The sequence below is a fragment of the Canis aureus genome, chromosome 9 (assembly GCF_053574225.1).
Source record: "Canis aureus isolate CA01 chromosome 9, VMU_Caureus_v.1.0, whole genome shotgun sequence".
Lineage (NCBI taxonomy): Eukaryota > Metazoa > Chordata > Mammalia > Carnivora > Canidae > Canis > Canis aureus.
The window spans coordinates 16195415-16212154 of NC_135619.1; the positions used below are offsets into that span (position 1 = coordinate 16195415).

The 16740-nt window shown below is 41.3% G+C and overlaps 1 long non-coding RNA gene across 1 annotated transcript in view; it reads right to left on the minus strand.

The window, feature by feature from the left end:
* Positions 1-1373: 1373 nt before the first annotated feature.
* Positions 1374-16740, minus strand: part of LOC144320431 (uncharacterized) — a 50358-nt gene continuing 34991 nt past the window's right edge. Inside the window, exons 3-4 of the long non-coding RNA XR_013385985.1 lie at positions 6965-7130; positions 1374-4183 (exon numbers count right to left, since the gene is read on the minus strand). This is a non-coding gene — a long non-coding RNA (uncharacterized LOC144320431). The remainder of the gene's footprint in view (positions 4184-6964; positions 7131-16740) is intronic.

Below are 16740 nucleotides of genomic sequence, written 5' to 3' on the forward strand. Positions count from 1 at the left end.
CCAGGAGACCCTGAGGGCAGGAACCACATCTTTTCCCTCCAGTATGTATTCTGGTGCAGAGGTGCGGATCTACTACATGCTCAAAAAACAGGTAACGTTAATATGCATTCACAGGCTGTGTCTGCAAAATGCCTAACTGCAGATAGTATGGTTTCCTCGTAACAGTTCAGATCTAGGAACGGTGAGGGCAATGACTGGCCTAAGGAGTCAGGATAGGAATAGGAAGTTGATTCAAGAGTCTTCACTATGAATGAGTCAAAGCCACAATTACAGATGGGATCACAAAGTCAGAATGCAGTAGAGGTGAAGAGGGGCAAAAAAATGAAGCCTACATCCATAGGATTTCTAAAAGGAACACCTTCAATATCAAGTGATACTAAACTTGGAGAAAGGCCGTGTTAGGACCAGGAACTGAAACGAGAAGAAGAGAAGGAAAAGGGGACAGAGCAGGCTGCTCTCAGAACCTGGCACGAAGTGGAGCAGACCAACAGGGGAGTTGGGCAAGGAAGGCCCAAGAGCAGGTGGCACATAGTCAGCACCTCTGCTAGGCCAGACGCTGCTAAGTGCTTTACATCTTTTGCTTCATTTCATTTCATGGCAGTTCTCCAAGTTTCAAATTATGATCCCTGTTTTAGAGCTGCAGAAACAGAGGCTAAAAAAAGTCAAGTGACTTCCCTAGAGTAACACCGCTGAGCGGCAATGGTGCCGGGATTTATGCCCGGTCTACTTCCAACGCCTCACCTCTATCACTCCATCAGAGAAAAAGTAAAGTTCCCCTTATCGAAAACATGGGCCAGGCGGGCCAAGTGGAGTCAGGGAGGTCTCCAGGTGAGTGCAGGATGTGCCTTCAGCCAGGTGAGCTGGCCAGCAGATATGCTCTGCTCTTGGCAGAAGAAGGAAAAGAGAACTGTAGTTACAAGTTTTCTTAGCTTCTCCCTCCAGCCAAGTCAACGTCATGTTTGTTCTAGGGCCATCTTTTATCCAAATAATATCTTAATGTTTCCTCAAAGACGGTATCAGTGTGCTTACTTTGGATGCACTGACTCCTTTCCAATTCCCCTGGGGCCACATTCTCTTGAGACAGCTCTCTTCCACACATAGCAACCACACTAATTTGGAATTGGAATCCTACACAAAGAGGGAAAACACCCAAGAGGAAAAGAAATTCTAAACTTTTTTTTTTTTTTTTTTTTTTACCCACCATAGATTTAGTTGGGAGATAAGAGGGGTCCCACTTCAAACACAGTGCAGTACTATTAAATACATTAAGCAGAAAGAATCCTTAAATGTTCTGATGTGCTCACTGTTTATATTACAAAATTAATTGAAGACAAGAACAAAGGCAAACATTTGCAAATGGAGGAGAGGGGTGAGCAGCCAAAAATATACCAGGAAACAAAAGTTGGTTTTCTGCTTTTTAAAAAATTGATGAATCCATTCCACATGACTCCTTGCCTACTGCAGATTTTTCTTAGCAATGGGTACATAAATAAAGTACATCCAGAAAGCTGTTTTTATGGAATGAGTTCAAACGAAAAAGAAAAATAATTACAGAACACAGAATATTCCTTATGTAAATCCTGAATTAGAGAATGCCAAGAAACCAATGGAAAATGATAATGCCAGCTGACTTAGGACTTAGGACGAGGCCCTCAAAGATGTTTCCACTTTCTAAGGCTTCCCATTGCAGCCTTTGTCTGGCTCGCTATTGGGCCAGTTTTGCCACTCACATAGTAAGTGTATGAGGCTTGAAGAAGTCAGTTGTGCCCCCCAGGTCTCATGATTCTCACCTGTCAGGTGAGGGGCACACGACTGGCAGATTCTCCAGACACCATCTCCCATGGTTCGATGTAAACTGTACATCCCACCGCCTTTTCTCATTCATGTTCTGGTCTAAGCCAAAGCCACTGGATGTGTGAGTAACACTAAGGATTCTTCAGGAGAAGGAGGCGCATGTGTTCTTTAGGCGCTTTTCTTGAAGTAAGACACATACACTGTGTATAAAACATCCCACCACCACCCAGGCAGGGGTCCTTCTGCACTTGCTCCTTACGGGGCAGTCAGGACTGTGGGCTCTGTAATGTGGTCACATGGCTCAGGTATCATTAAAGCTATCTATCTTGCGGCTATCTTGTGAGCCAAATACTGTGGATCAACTTTACTCAAAATCTAGTCCAGCCTGCATAAGTAAATCCTCTCATATAAAATTACCTAGAATTCAATTAAGTTGCCTCAATTTTTTTCAGTTCATGATTATTTTTATTTGTTCTTTAACACTAATGATAATAATAGGCATTACCCTGTTCACTGAACCTTGTGTACCTTTTGCAATACGTTTCCATTTGATGAACCTTGATACTTGGTTAGGAAATGTGTGATCTCATAAGAGCAGGTTTCCTCAAGACAAACCACTCTCGAAAGCAAGTGAGAAGTTTTTTGTCTTTAATTCCTGTTTTAGACATGTTATAAACATGCAAATTTATTTCCCAGTTGATTCAATCTGCCACCTCTAAATCTTTAGGGAGAATTACAGAAATGGAGATAAAATCTTGGTAATTTATTCAATTTTATCACTTCTACTGATCCCATAAAAAGACTCCATCTGTCAAATTATCTTTTCTTAAAAAAAAACAAAAAACCTTTATAATTTTCTTTATATGGGAATGTTGAAAACGAGTAGTTTAAGTATCTGTGTCATGAAAACTATTGACGTTCCAATAAAATCTGTTCTTTCTAAATTATCTGTTCCTTAGCCTCTTTTGAGAGGAAACTTCAGCTTCTATCATTTGTTTATAATTTGCTTGTGCAGCTTGGGATTTATTGCTTTGGGTGAATATATTATGGCATGTTTGGGAAGCGTAGAATAAAATATTCTTATGTTAACATATTCTGTGATTTGGATTCCAATCCATAATCAGTACATCTTTCTTTTAAAATTTCTGCTGCCTTGGTTTTATTGAAAGCACAAATAGTAAGCATAAAGAGATGAGAAACCTAGTTGAATCCTATCCTTTATCATCTACATTAAACCTTGTTTCGGTAATCACAGGCTGTGTGAATCCCAATGCACCTGAGCGTCTGAGCTCCATTAGAGATCCACCCCTGCCCCCCATGAATTTTCTGGTGTCTAATCTTAATTGGGCCCTCCTTGCACTAATCTTTGGTTAGCTCTTCCATTCTCTCAGTGACTGTTCCAGAGCTTCACTTTTCTCTTGAAGGTCTACTATCTATTGTAAGAAAAAATACAGAATGCCCAGTTAAATTTGAATTTTAGATAAGCAACAAATAATTTTTAGTGTATGTTCCCTGCCATATTTAATATGTCATATATTTTTATTTGCTAAAACCTGACAACCCTGCCCCTAATTTCTCTTTCTCTCACAGCCACCTTTGTCTCCTGGTAAAATCTGAAGTCATTAGCAGGAACTCTCTCAAGTTCCTACCATCCCTTCTCCTACCTTAAGACACACATTTACCTGTCTCTCTCCCACCCTGGCAACTAGCCTGTTCAAGACCAGCCCCCGCACAAAGTTGCTGACCTCTCCTGTGTGAGCTTCTTAACACAAAAGTACAGAGACAGAAGCTATATTGCAACATGAATGCATCCTGTAGAGCCCAGCCCTGGATGCATGTGTTTAGTGGAGAAGCAGGTTTGAAATATATGGAGCCAGAAGCTGGTCTATGGAAAACTTTTCCAAATTTTACAGCTCAAAGAGGAAAGAAGCTTGACAGTTTTCCCAGATTTGACAACAATCTTAAATATTTACACATCATCAATAATTGTTGTGAATCTTAAAGAAAAGTTTCTAAATTACCAATTTTTAAAAGTTTAAACAAGTATGCTAGAGGAAAGAAAAAATACCTATTTACGAAGAGTGATATTGCAAACTCATTATCATATAAATCAGTGATAAAAAAAACTATGAAGTAAAAAATTTAGGGGAAATGCATTTTAGAGGTACTTAAAAGAGTAAATTTTTAAAAAAATTTATATGACTTTCTAGATCTTGTGATGTTGTAGTATTTTTCAACTTTTAAAAATTTCTAATGATTGTTATTTTTTTTTCATTCTACATAAATATTTGCATACCTTGTTTTCTATCCACAATTTTGTATTCTTTTTCTTAAAATGGTCTCCACTATCATGTGAGCTTCAAGGTCCCATTCAAGCCTGGATTCATCCCTGTGTGAAGAAATGCCAGAACAGAAAGCACAACTGTATCATTATTGATCAAGGTGGAAAATTTATAAAACCTACACCAGGTGGAAAGGGAAGCAGACAAAGGATCTAGAAAATCCCTTGAGGGAAACAAGCAGTGAACTTGATAAATTCCAGAAATGAAAAGCAAATGCCCTTGGCAGCTCTTGACACATTCCTGGAGTTCTCTTCACCGAGTCAGGTTTATTTTGGGAGAAATGGTTCCCTTTCCCTTGCTCAGCCCTCATGTCAGATTCCTCAGGATTCTTTGCTTGTCTTTCCTTCCTTACTCACACAATTAAAAATTACACCATCTCGTTTATTCCCAAGTTTATAATCAAGACCTACCATCTAATATCATTTGACTTTCTCTAGGACTCACCTCTCTCACAAGTTTCATCATACTCAGAGGGAATACTTTGGAGCATTTTCCCAACTCACCATGACTACTCCATCACCACCTCCCAGGCACCCATCTTGTGGGATGTGCTCTGGCCCTCAGGCCACAGTGAGAAAGGGGCAGTCATCTGACCCAGTCCCGAGTCCTTTTTCTATACATTTGGAACTGGGAGAGAGAGGGCAAAAGATCAGCTGACTTGCCTTCTCTGGAGAGCTAGACACATAAAAGGTAAGTGAAGCTGAGCTGTGGGGCAAGCCCTTTCCACAGCAGAGACTCAAGAGAGGCCAGAGCATAAGCAAAGGGAAGGAGGCAGCGTGCACAGAGAAGCCAGTGGCTTCTCTGGGTAGCCAGAGCGGCTACGCAGCTTTCCAGGTCCTGTGTCAGAACCTCCTCAAGATCCTGTTGACAAGACACCTCTGTATTCCCATAACATATTTCTCATTTTACCTTAAGTTAGCATGAACTGATTTCTGATACTTGGACCCAGAAAGGTATGTCTAACTAATATAGCCACCAGGTCATATACAAACTCAGATGGACCAACCCCAAAGCATTAACAGAGAAAATTCTTTTTCCAGAGGAAATCCTGCCATTAGATTTGAGGGCATCTGAGAGTTTTTTTTTTCTAGGTAGAATTTTTGGAGCTCACTTCAATTTAATTACAGAAAACTTTATTGTTAAATATCATCAGCTTCATTACAGTCATTTGGATCATAGTCCAGCTGTTTCTTCATGGATATATAACTTGATGTAAATTGGATTTCCCTGTAGGAGATTGAGATTATTCCAACTTTTCCTGGAGTGATAGAATGAGCTGCAAATTGATAAAAATTATCCTTATGAGATTTACCAATAATAATTACAGAAAATATTTTCTAACATGGCATATTACATTGGAGTGTATGCAACAAAAAAGCCTTTATTTAAATTTTTTAAGAGCTGCCTTTACCTAGTGATACAACAACATGGTATTGATTTGATAACTATCTTTTTCTTTTATTTATTTATTTATTTTATTTATTTATTCATGAGAGACACACCGAGAGAGAGGCAGAGACACAGGCAGAGAGAGAAGCAGGCTCCATGCAGGGACCCCATGTGGGACTTGATCCTGGGACTCCAGGACTATGCCCGGGTCAAAAGCAGATGCTTAACCGCTGAGCCATCCAGGGATCCCAATAACCATCATCTTCTAAAATGACTTTGCAATTGCATCTTAAATAACTTAAGAAAGTGTAGGAAAAATGGATTTCCATGAGTGGTTACTTTCAAACGTTTTCAGGGAAGGCAAACTTTAGAAAGCCTCTTTATAAGAGCTAAGTGCTAGAATCCTTATTGCAGCATGATCTAAAAACTGGAAACAACCTAAATGTCCAACAATAGGATGGTGGTTAAATAAGCCATAGAAATCTCTGTAGCTATTAAAAATGATGTAGGCCCATAATTGTTGACATGGAAATATATTCACTGGGGAAAAAAACAGGTTATAAAGCAGCAGGTTTCAATCCCATTTTTGTACAGTAAGTCAGTAAATAAATAATACTGTATGAATCTGGAGTTTCAAATGATGTATGCCAAAATGTAAATGGCAGTGCTTTTCTCTAGATGATGGACACCCTAGATGATGGGTGAGCTATTTGAATTAGAATTAATAGTAGAACCAATAGTAATATTATTTTCATTTTTTAAAATCTCAGCTTGAAGGGTTGAGTCCAAGAGTTTTAATGTAGAAGAAACAGTAAAACTTTCCTAATCCAATTCTCCCACTACCAACCTCTTACTGCCAGTGCTGGAATCCATTCTGGAGGTTTCTGATAGACCCTCACCCAGACTTAATGAATGGGAAACTCAGTACTTTCCAAGTATAACAAGATAATTCTGATGACAGCAGAATTCCATCTGGGAGGGGAAGAGAGTTTGGAGAAATACAGAATATTAAAGGTACTAGGGTGTGGTGAGCCCCCAAGACCAGGGGGCAGACCCAGTGCTCTGTATAAGACAAGAGGGATAATCTTTGTTCTTCCTGAGGGGAATGGGAGAGAGCTTTGCAGAGAAAGATGAGAAGAGGGGGCATGTCACAAGCTGAGAGAGGCTGGGACCCCCGCAGCCATCTCTGAGAGGGGCCAGCTGGCGGTCTTTCTCCCTAGCGCACCACGAGACTGTTACTTGGTTTGTTTGGGGGTTTTTTTCCCTGTGATGTTAACAGCTCCTTGTCTTTTAGTGAAAATCAGAGTTGTGGGTGACATTAAGTCTTGACTGATCTGCTGTGAAATGGACACTGAACAAGTAAAGGTGGACCCCCAGAGTTGGCATTAACCCCAAGACCAGAACTTGCCAAACTCCTGGTCACAGCCCTGGACCCTCACCTGGCAGAAACTGAGGGAGGAGGCTCCATCTTGCTTGTGTTCCACAGGCCCCAGCGAGGCCTCCTCCCGCCTTCCACAGCTCTGCTCCTGCCTCAGAGCAGCTCCCAATCTGCATCTGCCTCCGTGCCTTTGGTTCTGCTCTGTAACAACTCAGTCCGTTTCATCCCTGTTCCAAATGAAAGAAAAAGGAAAGATGATGCCCTTGAAATATTAAACCAAAGTAATTTTCATTCCCTATAAGTGGTGTCGTCCTATGACCCCTCACTCGTTGAATCAATGGGTTTGACTACTTCAGAGAAAGGCTGCATACTTAAGTAGAACAAAGTCATTACCCAGCTTAGAGTGTCAAACTAGATTTCTTAAGTTCACAGCAAGATAATTCTAGGCTTTGTTAAGAGAAAAAAGGGTTTTGCCTAAATTCAAAAAGTTTCTTTTCAACACTTAAAGAGCAAAGCTCAGGGGTCTGAGCCCAGAACTTCACTAGAATGTTCTGGTCTTCACCCTGCTGTGTGTGTCCCTCTGGGAGTACATGAAGATTTGCTGAGGGATGCATGGTCACTGGGAATTTTAAGAGAACAGTTTTCAAAATGGTCAACTTCCATGTGTATTCGTTCCGAAAATTACCCTGCTTTTAGCATTTGCAGATTACCCTGCTTTTTAAAAGTATTCTCCTTCACAAAAGAAAAGCCTACCTCTCATTGTCCAGAATCCTAAAATAATACATTGTCTAAGGGTACAAAAACCTCTAGGTCACCAAATGACTGGAGAATGCATGCCCCTGAGGGAAGGTTCTTTGAGAGCAACACCAGGTGAGCTCCCAGGAAAATACTAAGGGCCATGGGGTGGGGGTGGGGGGGAACTCATCTCAACAAAGCTATAGCGTCATCCATGGCTAAGTGCCTCATCTATTTTATCGTTGTTTCTATGTATTAGAATTCAGAAGTGATATGGTTGTCATGAGGACTTATATTGAAACATTGACTTAAATTGAAAAATAAAATCCAGACTTGTCCGGACAGAAAGTATGGCTGATTTCGCTGACTGGCTAGATAACAAAAACTGACTTTGCCAGCCAGGTTCTGTGTGGTTATTTTCCATACATTGAATGAGCAAAATCGAATGTTCTAAGGTTTCAACAAAAATATATTTAGAGCACACATCCAATGTAAAATACACCAGAGATAACATCTTTTTCAACTATTAAATTTTGAGATAAAAAGTTTCAGATGTCAACCTAAAAATGTGAAAGCTTTCAGAATTCTTTTAGAGGGTGTAAAAGGAAAGTTTGCTTAAAAACAGTGTACAAAGGCAGGGTAAGGTGAAAACTCATTTTTGGTTAGACATGAAGGAGAAGTGAGATGAAGGGCAAGAGGTCAAGTATGAATGTGGGTGCTCCTTCCCCCACCCCACCCTGGGACAAACCTAAAGACCCAAGAGTCAATGGGGAGTAGGGAGTACTTGGAATGAATAGATAAATTTGAGACAATCCTGGGTACAAGGGCTTGTTTCTTGCCCTCCAAGACCTAGTAGCTCAGGAAACACTCAAGCATCTTAGCCCACAACATGAAGTAACCCCAGGGCAATGGAAATGGTGGCAAAATATCCTTAGGTAGAGAAAGCACTGAGAGACCACCTGGCCTGACTGTCTATGGTAGTCACATGATATGAAAGAAATTCCCAAGGGCTTACAAGACCCATTGAGGGATACCGAAGGTGACTAGGAGTTAGGAATGGCCAGATCTTTAGAGGAAGGTGGCTGAACTCCCTAGGTGCAATCCTGCTCCCTCCCCCCTTCTCCTGTCTTTGCCCTAATATCATCCTGGTAGAAGAAAGGAGTCTGGACACCGGGGTGAACCTGAAGGAGGCAGTTTAAAACCAGTTGTAGGATTCCTACCCTGCATCTGTGAGTCATCAAATAATTTACGCAGGTCAGTTTTTTCATTAGAGTAACATATATAGTTATGGAGTTTTGTTTTGTTTTGTTTTTCTCTATTCTCTTATTTTTTTCTCCAAGTTTTCTTAAGATTTTATTTATTTATGCATTTATTTATGTATTTATTTATGTATTTATTTATTTATTTGAGCTATGCAGAGGGACTGAGAGAGAGAGAGAGAGAAAGCAGGAGCGGGGTGAAGGGCAGAGGGAGAAGCAGCCTCCCGCTGAGCAGGGAGCCTGATCTGATACAAACTCAATCTCCCGGATCATGACCTGAGCAAAGGCAGAGGCTCAACCGACTGAGCCACCTAGATGCCCCTTTCTCCAAGTTTTATCTAAATTCAAGTTAACACATAGTGTAGTATTGGTTTCAGGAGTAGAAGTCAGTGATTCATCACTTACATACAACACCCAGGGCTCATCACAAGTGCCCTCCTTTGCGCCCATCACCCATCTTGCCCACCCCTCCCCCCTCAACAACCTCCTTTACAGCAACCCTCAGTTTGTCCTCTATAGTTAAGAGTCTCCTCTGGTTTGCCTATCTTTGTGTTTCTATCTTATTCTTCCTTCCCTTCCGCAGTGTTCATCTGTTTTGTTTCTTAAATTCCACCTATTAGTGAAATCATATGGCATTTGTCTTTTTCTGACAGACTATTTCACTTAGCATAGTACCCTCTAGTTCCATTGACCTAGTTGCAAATGCAAAATTTCATTCTTTTTGATGGCTGTATAGTCATTGAGTTTTAGAGCTTGAAGGAACTTGAGAGATCGTCAGCCCTTTGTTCTCATTTGACAAATGTGGAAACTAAAGTCTAGAGCGATAATGTGATTTGGCCTGTGTTTGGAACTGGTATCAGAAGTGGTGCCTCCCACTGGTTCACCTTCAGACTGAGTCTTTGGTAGTCCTTTATGGTACCAGCCTTCTAATGCTTTTTAGAACATAAATTCTCCTCACTCAGTTTGTGTTCAGAATATCTTTAGTTTGGCTGAGCTGCCAATACCTCCAGAGTAGCCAGGAACACTTGACATTTTATCCTGGTTTAACTGTATATGGAGAGAACAATAGTGAAACAGACTTCATAAACATTGGTTTTAGGATTCATGAAAGCATTTTATAGTAGAGCTGCCCAATTGAACCTTCTGCAATTTTGGAGATGTTCTATATTGGCACTGTGCAATATTGTGGCCACTGGCTATTGAGGCTTTTGAGCACTAGAAATGTGAATAGTCTGACTGAGAAACTGAATCTTAAATTTTACTCAGTTTTAATTAATTTTAACGTATATATGAAAAATCACATGTGTACAGTACACATTAGTGTACTGGCCAGTGCAGCTCTATAATATTCATAAAAATGAGGTTCCTCTTCTTTTTCATCACAAGTTTTGGGAAATTGGTTGAAACCAATAATTTCTGGCCTACCTACCAACATTTTCTTCAGATCTTTTACCTTCCAATTTTTGAGGAGACAATATTTTATATTATGCCAGAACAATAGTCATTCTCTAGAAGATCAAACAAGTCCCTTTGAAGGCCAAAGTTTGAGAATAAATCTTAGTCACTAGATCAAGACTTATTGGTGTTGTTTATTTAATTTTTTATTTCCTTGTACTGTGCATGTGATTTTAATAATTAAATTCAGTTTTAATAGCTTTAACTTCTAAGTAATGTTTTCCTAATTCCCCTACATTTTCAGATGATATTTGGTCTTTAGTACTACTGTATCCATTACCTATCACTGTGTAACAAATCATCCCAAAACTTTGTAGCTTAAAACATCAACATCTTCATTATCACAAGCTTCTGGGAGTCTGGAACTAGGGCAGAGCTTAACTGGATTCCCTGGCTCAGAGGAAGCCTCTCAAGAGGCTGCAATCAAGGTGTCAGCAGGAACTGCAGTCATCTCAAAGCTCGACCCCGGGGAAGATGTACTTCCAAGTTCCCTCCTATGGCTGTTGGCAGGCCCTGGGTCTTAGCAGACTGTTGACTAGAGGCAGGAATTCCTTGCCATGCGAGCTTCTTAAGAGTGCTGCTCACAGCATGGGAGCTGGCTTGTGGCTGCTTTCTGTTCCTTGCCACATGGGCCTCTACATGAGCAGATCACAACATGGCATCTTGCTTCATCAGAGAGAAAGCCAGAAAAGCCAAAGATAGAATAGGAGCAAAGAGCCTGCTCTTTTGTATTGAATCTCAGAAGTGACATCCCATTGCTTTTGCTGTATTTTGTTAGAAGCAAGTCATTAGGTACAGCCCGCACTCCAGGAGAAGGGATTAGACAAGGGGGTGCACACCAAAAGGCAGGGATCATCAAAAATAATGTGAGAAGCTGATCTCCACAACTACTTTAAAGAAGGCTCTTTTTCTTGCTGGTCTAGTCAATCTCGAATCTTAGTTTCAGGGTCAGCTCTATCTCATGTCAGAATGTGGGTGTGTCCAATGTCAGCCACCTAGATAATGGGAGAACTAGACCTAGAATCCAAGTCTCCTAAGTTCCTGATCAGTTCTGTGTTTTCTGTCATACATGTTTGGTTAGGACTCCAGCACAGGTACACGGAGCCTACAATGCCAAGCAAAAGCATTTTGACTTTAAAACTTAGGCACTACGGTTTCTAAACACAAGAGTGCTATGAAAGAAGTGATTTTTAAAGAAAGATTAGTGTGATGACTGTAAAGTGAATTGGAGAGGGAAAGACTGGAAATTACATTAAGTCCAATTTATTTACATTTAGCATATTTATGGCTACAGTTTTGTAGGTTGTGATTGCAAAAACATCCCATGTGTTCTCATAAGTCCTAATAAAATGGTCTTTTTTTGGGCCAAAAATATATCACATAAAATGTTATATTGGAAAGTCTATGACCAAGTTTTATAATACACAATATTTTCACATGTGTTCATTAAAATAAACTCTAAAAGTTATCTCCAGTGAAGTTCCAGAGATGATGTTTTCTACTAACATAGGAAGCTCCTGGTACAGTCAGGACTTGAAAACCCTAAGAAGATATTCTTCTGTAGTCTGTAAAACGTTTTAAAGTACTGTCCTTCTAAGCCTCTACGTCCAGCATAACAACACACAAACTTGCATTTCAACAAGTAGGATGGTGTGGCAAAGTCTTCTACTTATCCATCTGTATTCACCCTCACCGCCTTCTTTTATTTTTTTTTAAGATTTTATTTATTTATTCATGAGAGACACAGAGAGAGGCAGAGACACAGGCAGAGGGAGAAGCAGGCTCCATGCAGGGAGCCCGACGTGGGACTCGATCCCTGGTCTCCAGGATCACACCCTGGGCTGAAGCAGCGCCAAACTGCTGAGCCACTGGGGCTGCCCCCACCTCTTTCTTTTAATAGTAAATTTTTGAGGTTTAGCTGGGCACATTGCCTAGTCAAGACTACATTTCCCAGCCTCCCTTATAGGTGTGGCCATTAGACAAAGTTCTGACCAATGGGGTATGAGAAGTGATGTAACTCCTTCCGGGTTGTGTCCTTAATGGGAAAGGTATGTGCTCCCCTTTCTCCCTCTTCCCTTCTGACTGGTCGGTATGTAGATGTGATGACAGGAGCTGGGAGTAGTCAGAGGTGAAAGCTCCCATAACAGCCTTGGACCATTTACCTATGGAAATTTCCATGACAGATAAGCATTTCTTTTTTTGTCTAAGTCACGTGTTTTGGAGTGTCTATATTAGAGCAGTTTATACTATAATATAACTACCACAGTAACTATCTACCTTACCTTTGCCTTAGTTTTCTACCTAAAGAAATAACAAAAAAATTTTATAAAATAAAGAAATAACAGATACTTAAACAGAAATAATAAGGAAAAGGGATCTATTGGGCTATGTTAAATTCTTGCTATCCTCTCCTACTTACCAGAGACGCTACTAGGATCAGTAGCAAACTACTAATTTTTTCTTGCTATTTGACTTTACTCGCTGCCCCCCCTTTTTAAAGATTTATTTATTTTAAAGAGCGAGAGTGTGCACAAATGAGTGTGAGCCAGTGGTGTTTGGGGAGGGACAGGGGGAATGAATCTTAAGCAGACTCCCTGCTGAGCACGGAGTCTGATGCGGGGCTGGATCTCTGAGATCATGACCCTAGCCGACATCAAGGGTTGGAAGCTCAACCAACTGAGCCACCTAGGTGCCCCTCTTCCCCCCTCTTCTTAGCCAACAACTAAAGAAGCAATAATATTATAAAGTCAGACTTGCTAATGAGCCAAGGGTGACTTTAAGTTTCCCTTTCTCAGGTTTGACTCGGGTCAGGGACTAGAAATCTATTCAGTTTAGTGTTGATAAATGCTTAATCACTGCCTCTCTAGGCAAAAACAAGCTCCAGCTGGTAGAGTTTGCCAATTTCCATGGTGTAAATACTCTCACCATGGTCAAGTTCAACCTAGGAATATGAGAAATGCTCACATTTGCACCTTGCAAGATTAATGCCAGCTGGCTCCAGAACACTGGGATCTATCTATCTGTTGCCTCAGTCTTGGGATTGCTTACACTCTGGAGGAGCATGCTAAATTTACAGTGATGTGCACAAGAAACAGGAAAGACAGTTTGGGGTGTGGCTCTGATGCTCTCAGAACTGTGTCTGGGGCCTGACCTTCATCTGATTTATGATGCTCCTGCAGTAACCTTTCATCCTTTTGGTTCAAGTCAGTGGTTAGTCAACTTGACTGCACACTGGAAACGATGGGGAATTTTAAAAACTAGCAATGCCTGGAGTCCAGCCCCAGAGATTCCGATTCAACTGATCTGGGTCGAGAGTGTTAAAAGCAGATGGTCTTAATTGTAGCCAAGGTTGAGAACTGCTGGTTTAAAGTGTAGACCTCTGGGGCACCTAGGTGGCTCCGTCGGTTAAGTGGCCAACCAGCCAACTCTTATTTCAGCTCAGGTCATGATCTCAGAGTCCTGGGATCAAGCCCTGTGTCAGGCTGTGTGTTCACTGGTGAGTCTGCTTGAGGATTCTTTCTCTCTGTCCCTCCCCCCACTCACTCTCTCTCTCAAATAAATCTTTAAAAATAACTAAAGTAGCAGGCCTCTTATTTATGTGACAGAGGGTTGGTATTATTATCTTTGCTTCTGGCATAAAGAGGAAGACGCCAATGACAAGGCCAGGGCCATTTTCTCAGTGAAAGGGAAGCCTGAGGGGGTCTGTGCTCTGCCTCCTCTGTGGGTCCTAGGAAGACCCAGGAATATTACATTTCTGAACCTTAAAAAAACACTAGTGAGTCTTCCATTTTAATTAGAAATTTAAGTCAGCATAGGAAATGCTGAAATCCTAGAAGCTGTTAGAAATCATTTAATCATCTCTGTTACGTTTTGAATTTATATAAACTGGTATTTTCATTGTGAAATCTGGTTCAATTTCTTTCTGCCCACATTAGAAAGAGATGCTAAATTTACTGCTATTCAAACTAGGTTATACAGTTTTTGATTGTTAAGTTAACGTCTGAAGTAAGTTGTGATTAGAATTTTACAAACTGGGGCACCTGGGTGGCTCAGCCGGTTAAGCCTCTGCCTTCAGCTCAGGTCATGCTTTCAGGGTCCTGGGATCGAGCCCTTAGGTTGGGCTCTGCACTGAGCAGGGAATCTCTTCAGGATTCTCTCTCTCTGCCCTCCCTCTCTTCATACACACTCTCTCTCACTCTCTCAAATAAATAAGTAAATCTTTAAAAAGAAAAAAGAATTTTACAAATCGATAAAATTGCTAGTTTACTAACGAATCATTTTCATGCAGGAATATGTCATACAATATACAAATCTATATATAAATACACAGACAATATAAGCAAGACACTGAAGATCTGTTGAGCCTGGCACGTGGTCAGCAGAGGGGCAGCATGAGATGGAGGAAGAACACAGGAGCAAGAGGCCTGGATGATCAGCTTGACACGGTTCAAGTCAGATGCAGTTTCCCAAGTCGTAGAAATGAGGGCTAGAACAGGGTGACTTTGGCCTCTTCAACTTTCTTTTTTTTATTTTTTAAGATTTTATTTATTTACTCATGAGAGACACAGAGAAAGAGTCAGAGACACAGGCAGAGGGAGAAGCAGGCTCCCTATGGGGAGCCCAATGCAGGACTCGATCCCAGGACCCTGAGATCACAACCTGAGCCAAAGGCAGACACTCAACCACTGAGCCACCCAGGTGTCCCCAACTTTCATATTTTGATAAGGTATCCTGAGACTGAAATCCATCAGAGGTATCAATGAACCATTTAGGTTCAAAGAACCTAATAGGGACAGCCCAGGTGGCTCAGTGGTTTAGCCCCACCTTCAGCCCAGGGTCTGATCCTGGGGCCCTGGGATTGAGTTCCACGTTGGGCTCCCTGCATGGAGCCTGCTTCTCCCTCTGCCTGTGTCTCTGCCTCTCTCTCTCTGTGTGTCTCTCATGAGTAAATAAATAAATAAATCTTTTAAAAAAAAAACAACAACTAAATAGACTCTTCCCCATAGGTTTGGCAGATATTGACAGACTCTGAAAATGAGTGTCTATTTCTAATTGTTTCTTTTCCCCCAAAATTAATGTTCTTTCTAAATCAGACATTGCAAATAAGTGTCATCTCCAGGTCCAGTCCATTTGAGCAGTAGTGTTAGGAGTTGGTTGGACAGTGAGGTGGTCAGGGCCAGGGCCCACAACAAGAAAATATGGAGTCAGGAAAGCTAAGAGAAGACAGCACTAACATCCTGTCTGCAACTTAGACATGATCGTATTGACATACTGCTTTGCAGCCTTTGCAGAAATGACTTCTACAGAATGTCCTAAAATAAGACAGTTAACCACAAAGCATTTGTCCCTATCATGGCCAACGGGGAGTGAGGACCTAAGCCTCAGATGTCAGCCCCCCAAAACCATCAGCCCACCAGGTAGACAGATACATGACCAAAGCCCTGATTGGCACCACTCAGCACACCCTGATTGCTTAAGGTTGTTCTGCAAAAGAGCTCATTAGACCCCTAAACTTCGAAACCCCGAGGGCAACCCTCTGGGATCCCCTCCCTCTTCGGGAGCTTTGTACTATCCTCAATAGCACTCTGCTTGGCTGCCCACCACTCCCCATCTGGTCCACCTCTTCATCCTTGCATGCGTGTGACTGAGAACAGAGGGCGCTACGGGGAGAGAAATCTCGTGACACTAGCAGTTTCCCACACCCCTATGTTGAGAAGGTTTCTGAAGCCAGGTGCAAACCTGGTGGGAGTTAAGAGTGCCATGAGGAACAGGGATGGTCTTGGGTCCGAAAGGGGGAAGACAGCAATACAGGCACGCCACATGCCATCTGTGTTCCCCATCTTTCCATTTAGACCAGTGTTTTCTTCACCTCCCGTTAAGTACCTCTGAAGTGAAATGAGTCTGGGGACTGGGTATTCTATCATCTTCCACTAGGAAAATTTAGTCCATTATCAAAGTCGAAATGGATCTAAAGGTAATTCAACCAAAGCATTTGGTTACTTACAGAGTCTTTGACAAGCAGCTCAATTCCAGTAAAATCTTTATAATGATCAAACAACCAGTAGTTGATTCACTTAAACAACTAATTTACTTAAAGAAAAAAAAAAGACTTGTTATTTCGTTTTTGGCTAAAACAAACAAAACCCTGCTTTTTGCTTCTTTGGCTTTTAAGCTAGTCCCATTAGACACAGTCCAAAAGATAACAGAAATCGTGACCTTCCTTCTCTTCCGCCTCCTTAGGCCTGGGTGGCAGCAGTTTTCTGTTTAGACTCTGTGTCACCACAGCATGATCTGAAAAGTAATTAACTACTTTAGGAGTTAATCCAGCATATACTTTGAAGCAGAAGCAATTCCATTCCTAATAGTTGCCTGGCAGATTGATTCCTAC